The 16,697-nt window shown below is 46.5% G+C and overlaps 1 protein-coding gene across 5 annotated transcripts in view; it reads right to left on the reverse strand.

Moving 5' to 3' along the window:
• MBTPS1 (membrane bound transcription factor peptidase, site 1) overlaps nt 1-12,666 on the reverse strand; it is a 62,173-nt gene extending 49,507 nt beyond the window's left edge. For 2 of the 5 annotated variants that reach the window (XM_078357868.1, XM_002761226.6), the window contains exon 1: nt 12,566-12,666. The gene's annotated coding sequence lies outside the window, so the exon portion shown is untranslated. Of the gene's footprint in view, nt 1-10,100; nt 10,234-11,717; nt 11,817-12,565 lie in introns of all 5 variants that reach the window. The other 3 variants (XM_078357865.1, XM_078357867.1, XM_078357864.1) reach the window with 3 other exon arrangements.
• Between the last annotated feature and the right edge of the window lie 4,031 nt (nt 12,667-16,697).

Below are 16,697 nucleotides of genomic sequence, written 5' to 3' on the forward strand. Positions count from 1 at the left end.
AAATGAGAAAAATGGAAAAAACTAAGGAAACAAAATAACGCCAGAAGTATCAAGCACACTGGACCTGAGCATTATAGCAGCCACGGAGAAGGTATCAGGATGACCCTTTGTTCTGTTTCAGATTCTGTATTTCTATCACTTGCAACCCAATCCCCAGAGCATTTTCCCAGGGGGCACTTTGACTTCCCACAAATTTCATCAATTTTTCTAGCAAAAGCTCGGCATACATCCTTACTTTCTGTTGTAATATTAACACCTAACAGCAAAGTAATCTCCATAAAAGTGATATTTAACACCTTCAAGAAACACTATGCTTTAATATTACAGATTTTGAAATATTCTCTACCAACTCTATGAAAAGGGCAAAAAAGGGTTTTTACTGTCCTGAAGTTTATTTTACCGGACACCTCACACTTAAAGAAATGTAACCTGCCCAATCTGTTATAAAACCAGATTATCTCTTTACGGGACTGACATAAGAGGACAGTGTGTGAGGAAAGCTACTGCTAAAGAAAAACGTCATTTGAATATTAAATTACACACGGGCACATCTGAACTGTAAGAAAAACAGCCATTCTTCACAATGAAAAACAGAGCAACAGTAAAGAACAATGCTGGCTGCAGCCTGCCCAGAAAATCAGTTGCACAGACCATACCTGCGGCATAAATAATCCAGCAGGGTGGGGGATGGGTGAAGGAAGCAAGAGAGGCCTTCCAGTGCTACTCAGGTTTTGTTTTTTTGAGGAAGGGTCTAACTCTGACAACCAGGCTGAAGTGCAGTGGCGCAATCTCTGCACAGTTCACTGCAGCCTTGACCTCCTGGGCTCAAACAATCCACCCCCCTCAGCCTCCCAAGTAGCTGGGACTACAGGTATGCATCACCACGCCCAGCTAATTTTTGGATTTTAACATAGAGAAGGGGTCTCGCCAGTTTGCCTAGGCTAGTCTCAAACTCAAGTGATCAAGACACCATGGTCTCCCAAAGTGTAGAGACTACAGGCATGAGCCACCATGTCTGGCCAGTACTGGTTTTTCGTTTATTATACTTTTAGTACTGAGATACATGTGCAGAATGCACAGGTGTGTTATATAGGTATACACATGCCATGGAGTCTTGCTGTACTCATCAACCTGTCATCTGCATTAGGTATTTCTCCTAATGCTCTCTCTCTCTCCAGCACCCCCACCCCCTCCCTGTGTCCATGTGTGCTCTGTTCAACTCCCACTTATGAGTGAGAACATCAGTGTTTAGTTGTCTGTTCCTGTGTTAGTTTGCTGAGAATGATGGTTTCCAGCTTCATCCATGTCCCTGCAAAGCACATGAACTCACCCTTTTCTATGGCTGCATAATATTCCATGGTTATACATGTGCTGCATTTTCCTTATCCAGTCTATCACTGATGGTTATTTGAGCTGATTCCAAGTCTTTGCTATTGTGAACAGTGCCGCAATAAACTAGGTCTTTATAAGAATGATTTATGGTCCTTTGGGTACATACCCAGTAATAGGATTGGTGGGTCAAATGGTATTTCTGGTTCGAGATCCTTGAGGAATCGCCAGACTGTCTTCCACAATGGTTGAGCTAATTTCCACTCCCACTAACAGTGTAAAAGTGTTCCTATTTCTCCACATCCTCTCTAGCATCTGTTGTTTCCTGACTTTTTAATGATCCCCATTCTAACTGGTGTGAGATGGTATCTCATTGTGGCTTTAATGTGCATTTCTCTAATGACCAGTGATGATGAGCTTTTTTTCACATGTTGGATAGCCACAGAAATGTCTTCTTTTGAGAAGTGTCTGTTCATATCCTTCACCCACTTTTTCATGGGGTTGTTTTTTTTTTCTTCTAAATTTAAGTTCCTTATAGATTCTGGATATTAGCCCTTTGTCAGATGGATACATTGCAAAAGTTTTTTAAAAAGGAAAACATTAAGGACAAGGAGTTAGTCCTCTATCAGGAAAGGTACTTCAAGTTATAAAACTCATTCTTCTGGCAGAAACTGGTGCTTTTGAGTTATTGGTTTCTGGAACTAACAATATGTGCTTCTACAAGCAGTAAAACATTGAAAACGTACTGTGAGGGGTTAAAATATCCAAATAGTGTTTTAAAATTTACTAAGTATGGACTTTCTCTGCTGTAATAACAACCGATACTGAAAAACAAGCCTATCTCTGGCACTGGTACTGTCAACTGAGGGGCGTGGAACTTACCAGAGATGAGTGAAAGTTTAGAGCAGTTACATCCACCTCAAAAAGAACAAGGAGAATGTCAATTGCAAGAGCAAAAACAAGGAGCCAAACAGAAAGATCAGAGATGCAGAGGGCACCCAAAGCCACCCTAACAGAACTGTCCTCAGGAGTAAGCCCTGCTTCTGAGTTTCCTCATGCTTGATACATCCCGCAATGGAGCAGCAAAGAAAATAATGACATGAAGCATATACCTAGCTTAGTTACAGACTATTGGCCAAAGAAGACCAACTGGTAAGACAGTTCTCATATCACAGTAAATGTATTATGTTTAAAAGATATTTGTTAATTGGGTTCCTCACTCAAGGCAGGTTTTTTGTTGCTGGTGTTGAAAAGGAAAGAACAATCATTTGAGGCCAGGGATTTGAGACCAGCCTGAGGAACATGGAGAAACCCCATCTCTACAAATAAAATTTAAAAATTAGCCAGGCGTGGTGGCGCGCCTGTTGTCTCAGCTATTCAGGAAGACCGCTTGAGCCTGGAGGGTTAAGTGGGCCAGGATCACACCACTACATTCCAGCCTGGGTGACACAGTGAGACTCTGTCTCCACTTAAAAAACAAACAAACACGCCTCTTAAAACTATTCTGCCTCAAGCTAAAGAATCCATGACACATTTGGGCTACATATAACACAAATATAAATAATGGTAGTGAAAATATCTTAGACCTAACTGGGTTAGATCAATTTTAATTAAACCTGTTCTAAAATAATTCACTCACAGGTAAACACCGTGAACTTCCAACAGCCCGTGCAGAACAGATGGCTGATGTTCTCTTACAACTTAGGTAAGTACCTAAGGGTCTGGGGGTTTTTTAATGAAAAAAAGGCTGGGCACAGTGGCTCACACCTATAATCCCGGGCCTGATTCCACTTTGGGAGGCTGAGGTGAGCAGATCACTTGAGGCCAGGAGATGGAGACCAGCCTGGCCAACACAGTGAAACCCCATCTCTACTTAAAAAAAAAAAATTAGTTGGGCATTGTGGTGCATGCCTGTAATCCCAAGTACTCAGGAGGCTAAGGTAGGATAATCATTTGAACCTAGAAAGTGGAGGCTGCAGTAAGCTGAGATTACAACACTGCACTCTTGCCTGTGTGAGGGAGCAAGACTCTGTCTCAAAAAAAATAAAAAATAAATAAATAAATAAATAAGTAAATAAAAATCTCTAAGGTAACCAGTTCTTCCCAAAATTAATAATAATAAACTTGGGATCTTTGGAAAACAGAGAAAGCAATTATTATAAGACATTCTACCCTAACTTACTCATTAGATCAGGCAATTTTAGAGTACTTACCAAGTTAAGATACTATCAGATACTGCAGAACAAACACAGATTATTAGCTAGTCAGGACACAACCTACCAAGTGTGATCTAGTTAAATTAAGGGAGGTAAACACAAACCACTAAACAAAATGCAGGAAATAAAAACGCCAAAGGAGAGGCAAGCCTCCAGTGCCACAGAGGCTGAACCAAGACAAAGTTCTTTCTGGGGTGTGAAGAGGAGGCTTCTGCTTGGAGGGGGCACTGCAGCAGCTCTGGAAGAATGTGAACTTGGCAGGACTGAAAGATGAGTGTAAGGGAGGGAGGAGTGGAGCATCTCAAGCATGGAGACACAGGGAGCGCATAAGGATCAGCACCGCCCAGCCTGAGGAGGGAGGCAAGAAGGTGCCCTCTGGAGAGGCTCAAAGATGAGGGGGAGGAGAGGACCTCAAGCAGGAACACGTGGCCAACAACCGGAAACGCAGACCTCCTCCATCCAGTGGTAGTGAACAGAGATAAAACACAGCCAAAGGGTGAGACTGCTGAGCTACTACTAAAAGCCAGGCACTCTTCTAGGAGTAGGAACAGAGTAATGAACAAAATAGGGTAGATTTTGTATTTAGCTGATGATAAAAACTACATTTGGGAAGAAGCAAAAACAGCTGGGCATGGTGGCTCATACCCGCAATCCCAGAACTTTGGGAGGCCGAGGCGGGAGGATCACCAGAGGCCAGGAGTTCAAGACCAACCTGGCCAACATGGCAAAACCCCATCTCTACTAAAAATACAAAAAAAATCAGTCAGGCATGGCAGGGGGTGCCTGTAGTCCCAGCGACCTGAGAAGCTCAGGCAGGAGTATCACTTGAACCCAGGAGGCAGAGGTTGCAGTGAGTCAAGTTTGTGCCACTGCACTCCAGCCTGGGTAACAAGAGTAAAACGCCACCTCAAAATAAATAAATAAGAAAGAAAAATAAAGAAAAGAATACGGCAAGTCAGGAGAGGGTTGGCTTTCTGCTACAGTGCTGCCTACATACAGCAGCTGCTGAAAAGGGCCTTTTAAGTGAAGGCCTGAAGGATGCTGGGAGCTGGCCAACGATTTGGGGAAAGAGCATCTAGGCAGTGGGAGAGCAAGTGAAAAGGCCCTGGGGCAAGGAATATTCCTGGTGTGTGAAAGGAAAGAAAGGCAAAGAGGCCAGCGTGAAGCAGAGGAAAGCAGAAGATGCAATCAGAAGAAACTGGGGAGACAGCCCAGAAAAGGCATGCAGGTCACAGAGAGGACTCCAGCTTTGATTCTGAATGGGAAGAGAAAGCACAAGGCAGTTCTGAGCACACATGGCTTGCGTTTTAACCGGATCGCTCTGGCTTCTGTGTGGAAGCGGGCACAGGCTGAGGCAGGGAGCATCTGGAGGGCTCCTGTACAGAAAGAGCCAAGGGAGAGAAGATGCTGGCTTGGACCAGGGCGCCAAAGACCACAACCTGAAATCAATCATGAGAAACATCAGAGCAACCCAAATTGAGAGACATTCTACAAAATCAACAGGCCTAGAACTGTCCTAAGCATCGAGGTAATGAAAGCCAAGAATGATTGAGCTACTGCTCCAGATTGAAAGAGACTTAAGAGACAATGCAACCCGTGAATCTGAACTGCATCCATCTGCTGTAACTGGCACTCGGTAACAACTGGCAAAACCCCGATAAGCCTGCCTGTGGATCAGATGACAGTCATGTATCAAGACTAATTTCCTGATTTTGACAGCTGTGCTGTGATTATGCTCAACTAATTTTTTTTTTTTTTTTTTTTTAGAGATGGCATCCTGCTGTGTTGCCCAGGCTGGCCTCAAACTCCTGGGCTCAAGAAGTTGTCCCGCCTCAGCCTCCCAGAATGCTGGGATTGCAGGCATGAGCCACCAAGTCCAGAGTGGACCTAAAGATAGCTGTCCCCACCGACTCATTAGACAAGTCAGTAAGGGCCTTGCTTGGAAGACAGAACCACTAAAACCCTGGGGGATAACAGAGTATCAGGTCTGCAATCTACTCTCAAATGCTTCAGAGAAACAAATGTTTCACACTGTTTGTGCAACCATCCTGTTAGGTTCAGCCTGTTTTCAAAACAGGCAGAAAAAATAAATTCTTTATTTAGCTTCATTTGCCAGGGATGCATGAGGCTGGGGGCATTTTAAATGCAGTGACAGGGGCCAGTCTAAGCCTCACATCAGATTCAGTCAGTGCCGATCACTGCATACACAACCAGACCACACACCATGTCAGGCCTAGAACTGTCCTAAGCATCGAGGTAATGCTTAGGACCCATCATTAGGCAGAAGGGCATCCAAAGATGGGACTGAGCTAGTTAAAGGGAAATTAAAAGTATGTCTCATTCTAGGAAATTGACAGAATTCCTAAAAAGACTAATGGTAAATTTCTGCTAAAATTAACCTATGTTTCTATGATTTACATTAAACAAATCAAGTAACATTCTAACAGAAAAAAGTGAAACACCCTCTATAAAATAAAAATCATGTTTATTAAATCAACAAATCCAATAAAATAAGTACTCTCATATGTTACTGGTGAATTTTTTTTTTTAATTCAACATTTTAGGGCCGGGCACGGTGGCTCACGCCTATAATCCCAGCACTGTGGGAGGCCGAGGCGGGTGGATCACAAGGTCAAGAGATCGAGACCATCCTGGTCAACAAGGTGAAACCCCGTCTCTACTAAAAATACAAAAATTAGCTGGGCATGGTGGTGCGCGCCTGTAGTCCCAGCTACTCGGGAGGCTGAGGCAGAAGAATTGCTTGAACCCAGAAGGCAGAGGTTGCGGTGAGCCGAGATCATGCCATTGCACTCCAGTCTGGGTAACAACAGCGAAACTCCGTCTCAAAAAAAAAAAAAAAGTCAACATTTTAGAATGGCAATTTTCAATTTTCAAATATGACTTAAAACGCTTAAAAATGAATATTAAAAACTTTCAGTCTAACAAATCCAGAATAACAAAAACTAACATTCACTGAGCACTGATTAGGTAGCAGCTGCCATTCTAAGTAATCTGCAAGTATTAACTCATTAATCCTCACAACAACCCGTTACCACCCCATTTTCAGATTCAAACTGAGGCCCAAGTAGCTAAGCAACTTGCCTGGGGCCTTAACACCAAGTAGGACAGTTGGCCTGGGAACTCAGGGGGTCAGCCTGGCTCCAGAGCCTCCATTCTTCGGAGGCAGGCAGCCTGCTTTTCTAAAATCTCCCTAGGGATTCAATCTAAGTGGTATGAATCCGGAATCACGTAAGGCTTTATGTCCAAGGATACACACTGCGAGATGATGAGTGGGAAAAGCTGGATGCCGTCTAAATGTGTGTAAGCAAGGAGACTGGCTAAATCACTCTGGTTCATCCTTACCATAGAATGCCATGCAGCAATTTCCAAGGCTACTCTTGCAGTAGGCTGATGGTTCCATGAGATGCTCACATTCTAATTCCCAGAACCTGTGAATGTTACTTTATAACAAAAGCCTTTAAGCCAAAGCCACTTTGCAGTTGTGACTAAATGAAAGCACTGGAGACAGTATCCTCAATGATCTAGGTAGGCCAGGTGTCATTACAACATCTCTATAAGAGAGAGGGAGGAGATGAGAACTGGTAGTAAGAGATGTGGTGATGAAAGCAAGAGGCTGGCTGGGCACAGTGGCTCACACCTGCAACCCCAGAACTGTGGGAGGCTGAGATAGGCAGACACCTGAGGTCAGAAGTTCGAGACCAGCTTGGCCAACATGGTGAAACCCCATCTCTACTAAAAATACAAAAATTAGCCAGGCATGGTGGCAGGCGCCTGTAATCCTAGTGACTCAGGAGGCTGAGGCAGGAGAATCTCTTGAAACAGGGAAGCAGAGATTGGAGTAAGCCGGGATCACACCACTGCACTCTAGCTTGGGCAACAGAGGGAGACTGCATCCCAAAAACAAAAACAAAAACAAAAACAAACAAAAAAAAGAAAGAAAAGAGGCTGAGATAATTTGAGGAAGAAGTCAGGAGCCAAGGAACGCAGGTGGCCTGTAGAAACTGAAAAACAAAAGGAAACTGGTTCTCTCCTCAGAGCCTCCTGAAGGAGACAGCCCCACTGAAACTCTGACTTTAGCTCAGTGAGACAGACTCTGGACTGCTGGCATCCAGAACTGTGAGACAGTAAATTCGTGTTTTTCTAGGCCACCGTTTGTGGTCAACTGTTACAACAGCAATAGAAATATGAGAAAATGCTAATGATAGTTCATGTACCATATAATCCAAATGTTTATTTTACATCTTAAAATGTGTCTATGAGCAAGAAAAAAACAAACACCACTGTGGCTGGGTGCAGTGGCTCATGCCTGTAATGCCAGCACTTTGGGAGGCCAAGGCAGGCAGATCCTTTGAGGACAGGAGTTCAAGATCAGCCTCGCCAACAGAGTAAAATCCTGTATCTACTAAAAGTACAAAAAATCAGCTGGGCATGGTGGCATATGCTTGTAATCCAGCCACTCCAGAGGCTGATGCACAACAATTGCTTGAACCCACGAGGCAGAGGTTGCAGTGAGCCAAGATCAAGCAACTGCATTCCAGCCTGGGCGGCGAACACTCTGTCTCAAAAGAAAACAACAACAAACACTGAAAGACACAGACCAAAATGGCTACAGTGGTTCTACCTTTCAATTGGATGATTACAGATAGTTATTTTCTGCTTTATTTTATTTAGTTAGTTAATTTATTTTTTTGAGACAGAATTTTACTCTTGTTGCCCAGACTAGAGTGCAATGGTGCGATCTTGGCTCACTGCAACCTCCACCTTCTGGGTTCAAGAGATATTCCTGCCTCAGCCTCCCTACTGGGCTTACAGGTGCCTGCCCACCATGCCCAGCTAATTTTTTGTATTTTTTAGTAGAGATGGGGTTTTACTATGTTGGCCAGGCTGGTCTCGAACTCTTGACGTCAAGTGATCCGCCTGCCTCGGCTTCCCAAAGTGCTGGGATTACCAGGCGTGAGTGACCACACCTGGCTTATTTATATTTTTACAAGCAGCATGTGTTACTTTTATACTTAGAGAAAACATATTATTTAAGGATTTTAAGAAACCTTTTCAAATACATTTTAAAGAATAGGCCAGGCTCAGTGCCTCATGCCTGTAATTCCAGCACTGTGTGAGGCCGAGTGGATCATTTGAGGTCAGGAGTTCAAGACCAGCCTGGCCAATGTGGCAAAATCCCATGTCTACTAAAAATAAAAAAATTAGCTGGGCATGGGGGCACACGCCTGTAATCCCAGCTACTCGGGAGGTTGAGGTAGGAGAATCACTTGAACCTGGGAGGCAGAGGTTGCAGTGACCTAACAACAAGCCACTGTGCTCCAGCCTGGGAGACACAGTGAGACTCCACCTCTAAGAAAAAAAAAAGAATAAATTATACTTTCTGGTAAGTCAGTGACACAAAAATTCAAATATATGCTAGACTGAATTTTATTTGTACATACACTAGAGCTTAAAAGGGATCTATCTCCTACAAATTGTTCTCAAAGATCTGTCGACAGCTACTTTTCAGCTTAAGACACCCTTTGAAAATATTAACCTTTTGGCTAGTCCATTCTGAAGGGCTCTGATCATTTGTAGTATCACTTAACTTAGAGAGCTACTTAGGGCTGTTACTGGATCCACTACATGTTTACTGGATTTAATTTCTATAAATTCTTTATGTAGAAGACCTGGTTATCTTCCTATACAAAGGCGTAACCTTAATAGATGGTATTTCTATACCTATGGATTTTTCATGAGTATGATTATACCTCTAATACAGGTAATAAAAGAAATGGACATCAAATACTAACTGAAAAAAGCACAGTTCAAATTACAGACATAGGGAAAAGGATTGAATGGGATTGCTGTAGAAGGGAGACTCAGCAGAAGAAATGTATTACCTGGGCAAGGAACCGGCCTAGCTCATGGCTAGCATTCTTTGTAGCTCTTATGGTCTCCTACTCACAATTAGCACAATAAAAAAAAAAAATCACAAAGATTATAATTCCAGGCATAACTCAAATACACCTGAAACTATCTCTTTAAATATAATTAAAACATAAGTCAGGTGAGAGGAAATGACTTTTATCACCCGATAATCATCTAATTATACAGCTATGCCTTGCTTTGTAATAAACTAGTTTACTAAAACAGCTTCAAAGGAAACTGAATTGTGTTGAGACCACAAAAGAGTTGGCTGAAAAACTACCACATTCAGAACTAATTGCATACGTGGCTGTATTACCATTGTTTCACAGGCTAACAATGAAGCTACCCCAGACCAAACCACAGTAAAACAAAGGTGCATTCTTAGCCTGATTCAACCATTTCTTCTGGTACACCCTATCCATCAGGTGGTCTTGTATTAAAAAAATTCATCCCAGTATATCAATACAGTCAAGAGTGAGAAACTCTGGTCTGTGATGTCTTCACTGCCTACTATTTCATACATGTCATGTCAGTCTTGTCTACTTTCAGTCTTAACCTTCAGTCACCCAGTATTAGCTGGCCATACATAGGGCACCTCCAAACTTCATACCCTCCTTACTTTACCTTAAATGTGTTTCCTCGGCCGTGATCGGTGGCTCAAGCCTGTAATCCCAGCACTTTGGGAGGCTGAGGTGGGTGGATCACGAGGTCAGGAGAAGGAGATGATCCTGGCCAATGTGCTGAAATCCTGTCTCTACTAAAAATACAAAAAAATTAGCTGGGCACGGTAGTACGTGCCTGTAATCCCAGCTACTCAGGAGGCTGAGGCAGGAGAATTGCCTGAACCCAGGAGACGGAGGTTGCAGTGAGCCAAGATCGCGCCATTGCACTCTAGCCTGGGTAACAAGAGCGAAACTCCGTCTCAAAAAAAAAAAAAAAAAAAAATACAAAACTTAGCTGAGCATGGTGGCGCATGCCTGTAGTCCCAGCTACTCGGGAGTCTGGGGCAGGAGAATCGCTTGAACCAGAAGGTGGAGGTTGCAGTGAGCCGAGATCGTGCCATTGCACTCCAGCCTGGTGACAGAGCCAGATTCCATCTCAAAATAAGTAAATAAATAAATAAAAATGTGTTTCCTCAAGAAGATTTCTGCAGCACTGATGGGAGCAATGTACAGTTCACCTCAGCCAGATGGAGTCTCACTCTATCGCCCAGGCTGGAGTGCAGTGGCTCTCAGCTCACTGCAACCTCTGCCACCTGCGTTGAAGCAAATCTCCTGCCTCAGCCTCCAGAGTAGCTGGGATTACAGGCGCCTGACATCGCTCCCCACTAATTTTTGTATTTTTAGTAGAGATGGGGTTTCACCATGTTGGCCAGGGTGGTCTTGAACACCTCATCTCGTCATCCACTCACTCGAGCCTCCCAAAGTGCTGGGATTACAGGTGTGAGCCACCACGCCTGGCTCAGTATGCCTAGCTGTTGTTAACCTCCTGACAGAAGAGATCTCACTTCAACTCTAGGTGCTTCAAAGGTTCTGCAAGCTCTGCACTGGAATTTTCCCTCTTTATATAGAAAGAAAAAACTCTTGATTATACGCAGTGCCTGGGGAGTGCAGTCATTTGACAAGTGTCTGGCTCAGGTCCCAGCTCCCATGCCTAATCAACAGTTTTGCTGTCATCTACATCACACACTGGAGCATAAAATAAAATTTTATTTGCCGAAAGTGTTCTGCATGAATGCTTAAACAAAATGTGGTCTAGGCATACACTGAATATTTGGCCGTAAAAGGAAAGAAATCCTGATCCATGCTACATAAACTGTGAAAACATGCTAAGTGAAAGAAGCTTGACACAAGGCCACATGTTTCCATCTGAATACGTGAAATGGTTATTAAAGGCAAATCTAGAAAGACAAACGAGATGAAAAGTTGCCTGTGGTGTGGCCTGAAAATAGGTATTGACTGCCACGGGCCCCAGAGGTCTTGGGGTGACGGAAATGTTATAAAAGTGGATTTGGTGGTGACTGCGCAGCGGTAAACTTACTAAAAACCACCGAATAGTACACTTAAAACAGGTGGGGTTTAGGGTATGTCAATTTTACTTCAATGAAGCTCTTACATTAAAAAATAAGTACAATAAAAGAGCATTCTTCATATTGAAAAAAAAAAATGGGAGGACTTACTTCTCTTCTGCCAGCTCTCCTTTTCGTACATACACAAACGGAGACCCTGACGTTACGCTTACCTACATAGTTAAGACTAAAGGACGGGTCTCCAGAATTCAGCTCAGGTCTGATTCCGCTCCATGTCATTAGGTTCTCCATGTCATTACTCTGAAGATACTCTGTTAGAAATAATATACAATGCCCTTTTCTACTCTGTGTTGATGTATATACACCGTCTCTTGACGTCGTCCAATGACATGGAGAACCTAATAACTTAATTTGTGCAGACTAATAAGCCAAGATTTTCAGGGGCTCGACCCAAAACGAAAGTTAAACATTGTCATAACATACTGACGATCTACAGCGGTCTTAGGTAGCTCAACCATGCCAAGGCGAGGCAAGATTTTAAGATGCTACAGGTTTAAAAGGAAAGCTTGTTCTGAGAGTTCGCAGAACAGGATCCCTGCGTTTCCAAAAACCAGCAGCGCAATGTACACAGACCGAGATAAGGCAAAGAATCGAGGTCTTTTAAACCTGACGCCAGCACTGCCCCGGAAGCGCACCTCAAACTCAATCTGTTTGGAGGCTCGGGGCCAGAGCAGGGCGTACTGTTTCACTCGGTTAATGCTTAGTTCACGTGAAGAAAACCAAGCAATGGAACAAGCCGCCGGAGCGCGCACACCCCCGCAGGGCCGCGGGACAGGCACGCGGGGTCCAAGCAAGCGCCGGAGGCCCCGCGCCCACCTCCCCCCGTCCGGCCCGGCCCGACCCCGCAGCCCTCGCCTCGGGGCCTCGGGCCGGGCCGGCACACCTGAGCCCGCCAGCCGCCGCGGCTGGGCAGGCGGTGAGGGGAGCGGGGAGGAGAGCGGGGAGGGGAGCGGGGAGGGGAGCGGGTCGGGGAGGCTGCGCGCGCGGGTGGCTGACGTACCTGCGCCGCCTGGAGCTCAGGGCCGGTGGGCCTCGGATAACGGCGCCTCTGCGGCGAACACGCCTGTGTTCTCCATTCGGGGCTGTTTACTCCCAACTCTCGCGAGACTGGGCGACCGGGCAAGGAAGGCCCACAGCTGGGAGCGTCGGCCCGCCGACCTGGCGTGCCCTGCGTGTCCCGCGCTCCCGGTGCCTGCGTGCGCGCTCTGGACGCCGCGGGCCGCGGGACTACGCAGAGAGGACGGACGAAGGTCTCGCGACATCTGCGGCTCGGGGCCGGGGACCAAGCAGAGGGGCGTGGCTAGCGTGCTGCCGGACTGCGAGAACGCGCGGCTCGAACCTCTAGCCAGTGCTGCGCGTGATTCTACGATCCCCACAAAAGTCGGAGAATGAACCCCGGCGCGAAGGCAGCCGGGCTGGGCCAGAATCTAGAAAGACTACCTGGCGCCGACTCCCCGCCCCCGCGGGCCTACTGTCATGGATCCGTGGATAGCTCGTTTCCCCGCGCAAAACCTCCCTGCAGGGATCCGTGTCCTGGCACCGGCGGCTCGGACCCCGCACCCCCGCCCGGGCACCTGCCCTGGTGCCCCTTAACCCGGGCGGTGGCTCCTAAGGCTGGCGAAGGGTCCAGTCAGTAACAGGCGAAATCCCCAATCTCGCCTGCCCGACCTGACCACCGGCCCCGCTGGACGACGGACCTGGCCTCGCGACGCGTAGCGCAGAGCCGCTGCCCGGGCACCGGTGTGTGGGAACCCGAGGACCTTTGTAACGCCACGTGTTTGCCCTTTTTGAAGAAACAAGAATAGATGTGTTAAGCTCCCGAAAAGCTTGCCGCTCAAAAGATGTCTGGATGGCGTAGATGCTAGGATCACAGGTTGTTTTCAATGTAAATGGACCGGCCGGGACTCAAGGGCACAACCAAGGGACTGAAAGCGTCTTCAGATACTGATGCGCTATAGGCAGACCAGACGGTTTTGTGTGTTTTTAAACTTAACAGTGCACCACAGTAATGCTGAACTGCACCAATATTACAGATCACAGCGCGTCATCCTTCAGCATGATTTAACACAGTTGACTTAATATAGTGGACAAATGTAGAATCACAAGTTACCGTATCCCACCTCCGGCTTCTCGTTGGTAATTTTGAGCAAGTTGTTTAACCTCTTTGTACCTCAGCTGCTTCATCCCAAAAATAGGGGTACTAACCTGGCATGGTGGCTAACGCCTGTAATCCCAACACTTTGGGAGGCCGAGGTGGGCGGATCACTTGAGGTCAGAAGTTCGAGACCAGCCTGGTCAACATGGTGAAACCCCGACTCTACTAAAAATACAAATAGCTAACTCGCCAGGCTTGGTTTCGGACATCTGTAAACCTAACTACTTGGGAGGCTGCGGTAGAACTGCTTGAATCTGGGAGGTGGAGGTTGCAGTGAGCCAAGATCATGCACTCCAGCCTGGGTGACAGAGCAAGACTGCACCTCATAAATAAATAATAGGAGTACTAACGTACCTTAAAGGCTGAGAGTTAAATGAAGGACGCACATAAGGCCTGACACAGTGGTTTACGCCTGTAATCTCAGCACTTAGAGAGGCTGTGGCAGTGGGATCCCTTGATCCCAGGAGTTTGAGACCAGCCTAGGCAACAGAAACATGTCTCTACAGTTGTGTTTTATTTGTTTTTGCCAGGTGTGGTGGTGTGCACCTGTAGTCCCAGCTACTAGGGAGGCTGAGGTGGGAGGATTTCCTGAGCCCAGTAGGTCGAGGCTGCAGTGAGCCATGATTGTGCCACTACACTCCAGCCTGGGCAACAGAGCAAGGCCTTGTCTCAAAAACAAACAAAAAGCATACACACAAAGTGCTTGGCTCCTATATGATTCAATACATAGTGGTGGATTCTTGAATCCTTTCCCAACTCAGATCTCGTACGATTTTCTGAACTTTTGGAGAACCCTTACCTCTCTTTGGATATGCAAACCTTCAAAGTGAGGCACTCCCTTCTGCCACCACATAAAGCATTTGATCTTAAACTTGACTTTGTCCTTCTGTTCCAACTTTGGGTAAATTAATCTTGGTCGGGGTTCTCTGAACTGCCCTTTAGTCACCATGCCATTGAATACATGGCCCTCTTGTTGGAAGCTGGGGTAGATTAGTGATTGCAAACATCCATCATGTGACAGTGAGGCCCCACAGCAGGGGAGAGAGTAACACCACCAGTTCCAGAGAATGCCTGTATACCGAGGAGACTGGGGCGTGGGAGAGAAAAGTGACTTTCAGAGCTACCAGGAAAGCCTGAGCTACAGGATCCTTGCCTGCCACTGGTGGATTCCCACCACTCAGGTTCTAAAATAACTTGCTAAACGGGCTTCACATACAGAATAAAGCCTCTGCAGTTCCATGGGAAGGTAAATCTTTATTCCAATGAATGTTTTTTTAAAGAAAAGCCGATGGCATGGGCACCAACCAACCCTGGGAAAGCCTCCCTGGAGCTGTGGTTCTTGGGGGTCCCAGCTGCCACTCTGCAGAGATCTTGGAGGTCCTAGTAAACCTGCCAGCGGCACTATGTACAGGCTGGTTTTTTTGGCAAGGGTGGCTTTGCCGAGAGCTTCAAAATTTTGGAGGGAAACGCGTAGGTGTTCTCGAGCAAATGGCACCTAAGTCACTGCTGCTCAATCTGCACCCGAAGGAGATGCCCCTGGAGACATCCACTCACTATAGCCTCCCCCACCAGCACCATCTTAGGTGTCTGTGGCTTTTTAAAGGACAGCTTCACGTTCCTGGTGCTGGAGCTCTACCACCGGAGGCCTCTCATGGAGACACAATCGAGGAGAGCACTGACCAGCCTGAGGGCACTACTGCCCCAGTACATCATCTGTGGCTGCCAGCACCTGCCTGAAACTGGATTATACATGGGGACCTCAAGCTGCATCCCCTCCTGAACCATGACCTGGAGGTGAAAACGGGGATCTGGACTGCTAACCAAAGTCGAACGTGACGGGAGGCAGAAGGTGGCCTTGGGTGGGACTCCTGATTACGTTAACTCCCAGGATGCTGGGAAAGAAAAGGCACAGTTTCAAGGCGGATGTGTGGTCCCTTGGGTGCATCACACATACCTTGTTAGTTGGCAAACCACTGTTTGAGACCTCGTCTAAGAGACCTGCCTCTGCTCAAGAACACAGTGTTCCCAAGCACAGCTACCCCATCAACACCTCCCTCATCCAGAAGACGCTTCAGACAGACCTGACCGCCCCCAAAGCCCCTGAGAAGGTGCTGAATAACAGGTTCTTCACATCTGGCTGCAGCCCCGCCCATTCCCCATCATCTGCCTCACGGTGCACTGGGGTTCTCAATCCCTCCCAGCAGCCTGGACCCTTGCAATTGCAAGCCTCTTGTGGTCCTCAAGGCATGGAGAACCCCTGCCTGAGTAGCCCCAGGGAAAAGAACTGGTGGCTTACGGAATGGGACAGGCGGTCGCTGCCACTCTGGTGACATGCTGCAGCAGTTACACAGCATGGGCTGGTGAGACAAGGGGAGGCTGAGGATTCCGCCTGTGTCCCAGCTTCTGGGTCAGTGAGCAGGTAAACTGTTCCAATAAGCACGGCCTAGGGTATTAGCTGTGTGACAGCAGTTTCACACATGCCTTATCCTTGAAACACCATGACAGCCTGCAGTGCCATAGTGCTCCCTTATCGGAGGGGACACATTCCAAGACCTCCAGTGGATGCCTGCAACCACAGACAGCACCAAACCTGACTCACTGTGGCTGTAACTATGGCAGTTTGAGGTGCAACAGCAAAACTAGCATGAATTTCTTTTTCCTTCTTCCCAATGTCATGAAGATATGTTTCACTATAGATCTCAGCAACCTCAGCATACAATTTTCTTCTTTCCTTAAGTGGAGAAGTTTTACCTTTTCACTTAAAAGAGCACTTGACTGCTTCTCTGGCAGATTCGTAGTGCCAGCGTCACTACTCTTGGGCTTCGGGGACATTATAAAGTAAAATAAGGGTTACCTGAACATGAGCTGCGGACATGGGGAGAATTCTCGTCCCAGGCAGGAGGGCATAGGATGGCACAAGATTTCATCATGCTCCTCAAAACTGTGTGCTATTTCAAACTTATCAACTGTTTATTTC

The sequence above is a fragment of the Callithrix jacchus genome, chromosome 20, assembly GCF_049354715.1.
Source record: "Callithrix jacchus isolate 240 chromosome 20, calJac240_pri, whole genome shotgun sequence".
Classification (NCBI taxonomy): domain Eukaryota; kingdom Metazoa; phylum Chordata; class Mammalia; order Primates; family Cebidae; genus Callithrix; species Callithrix jacchus.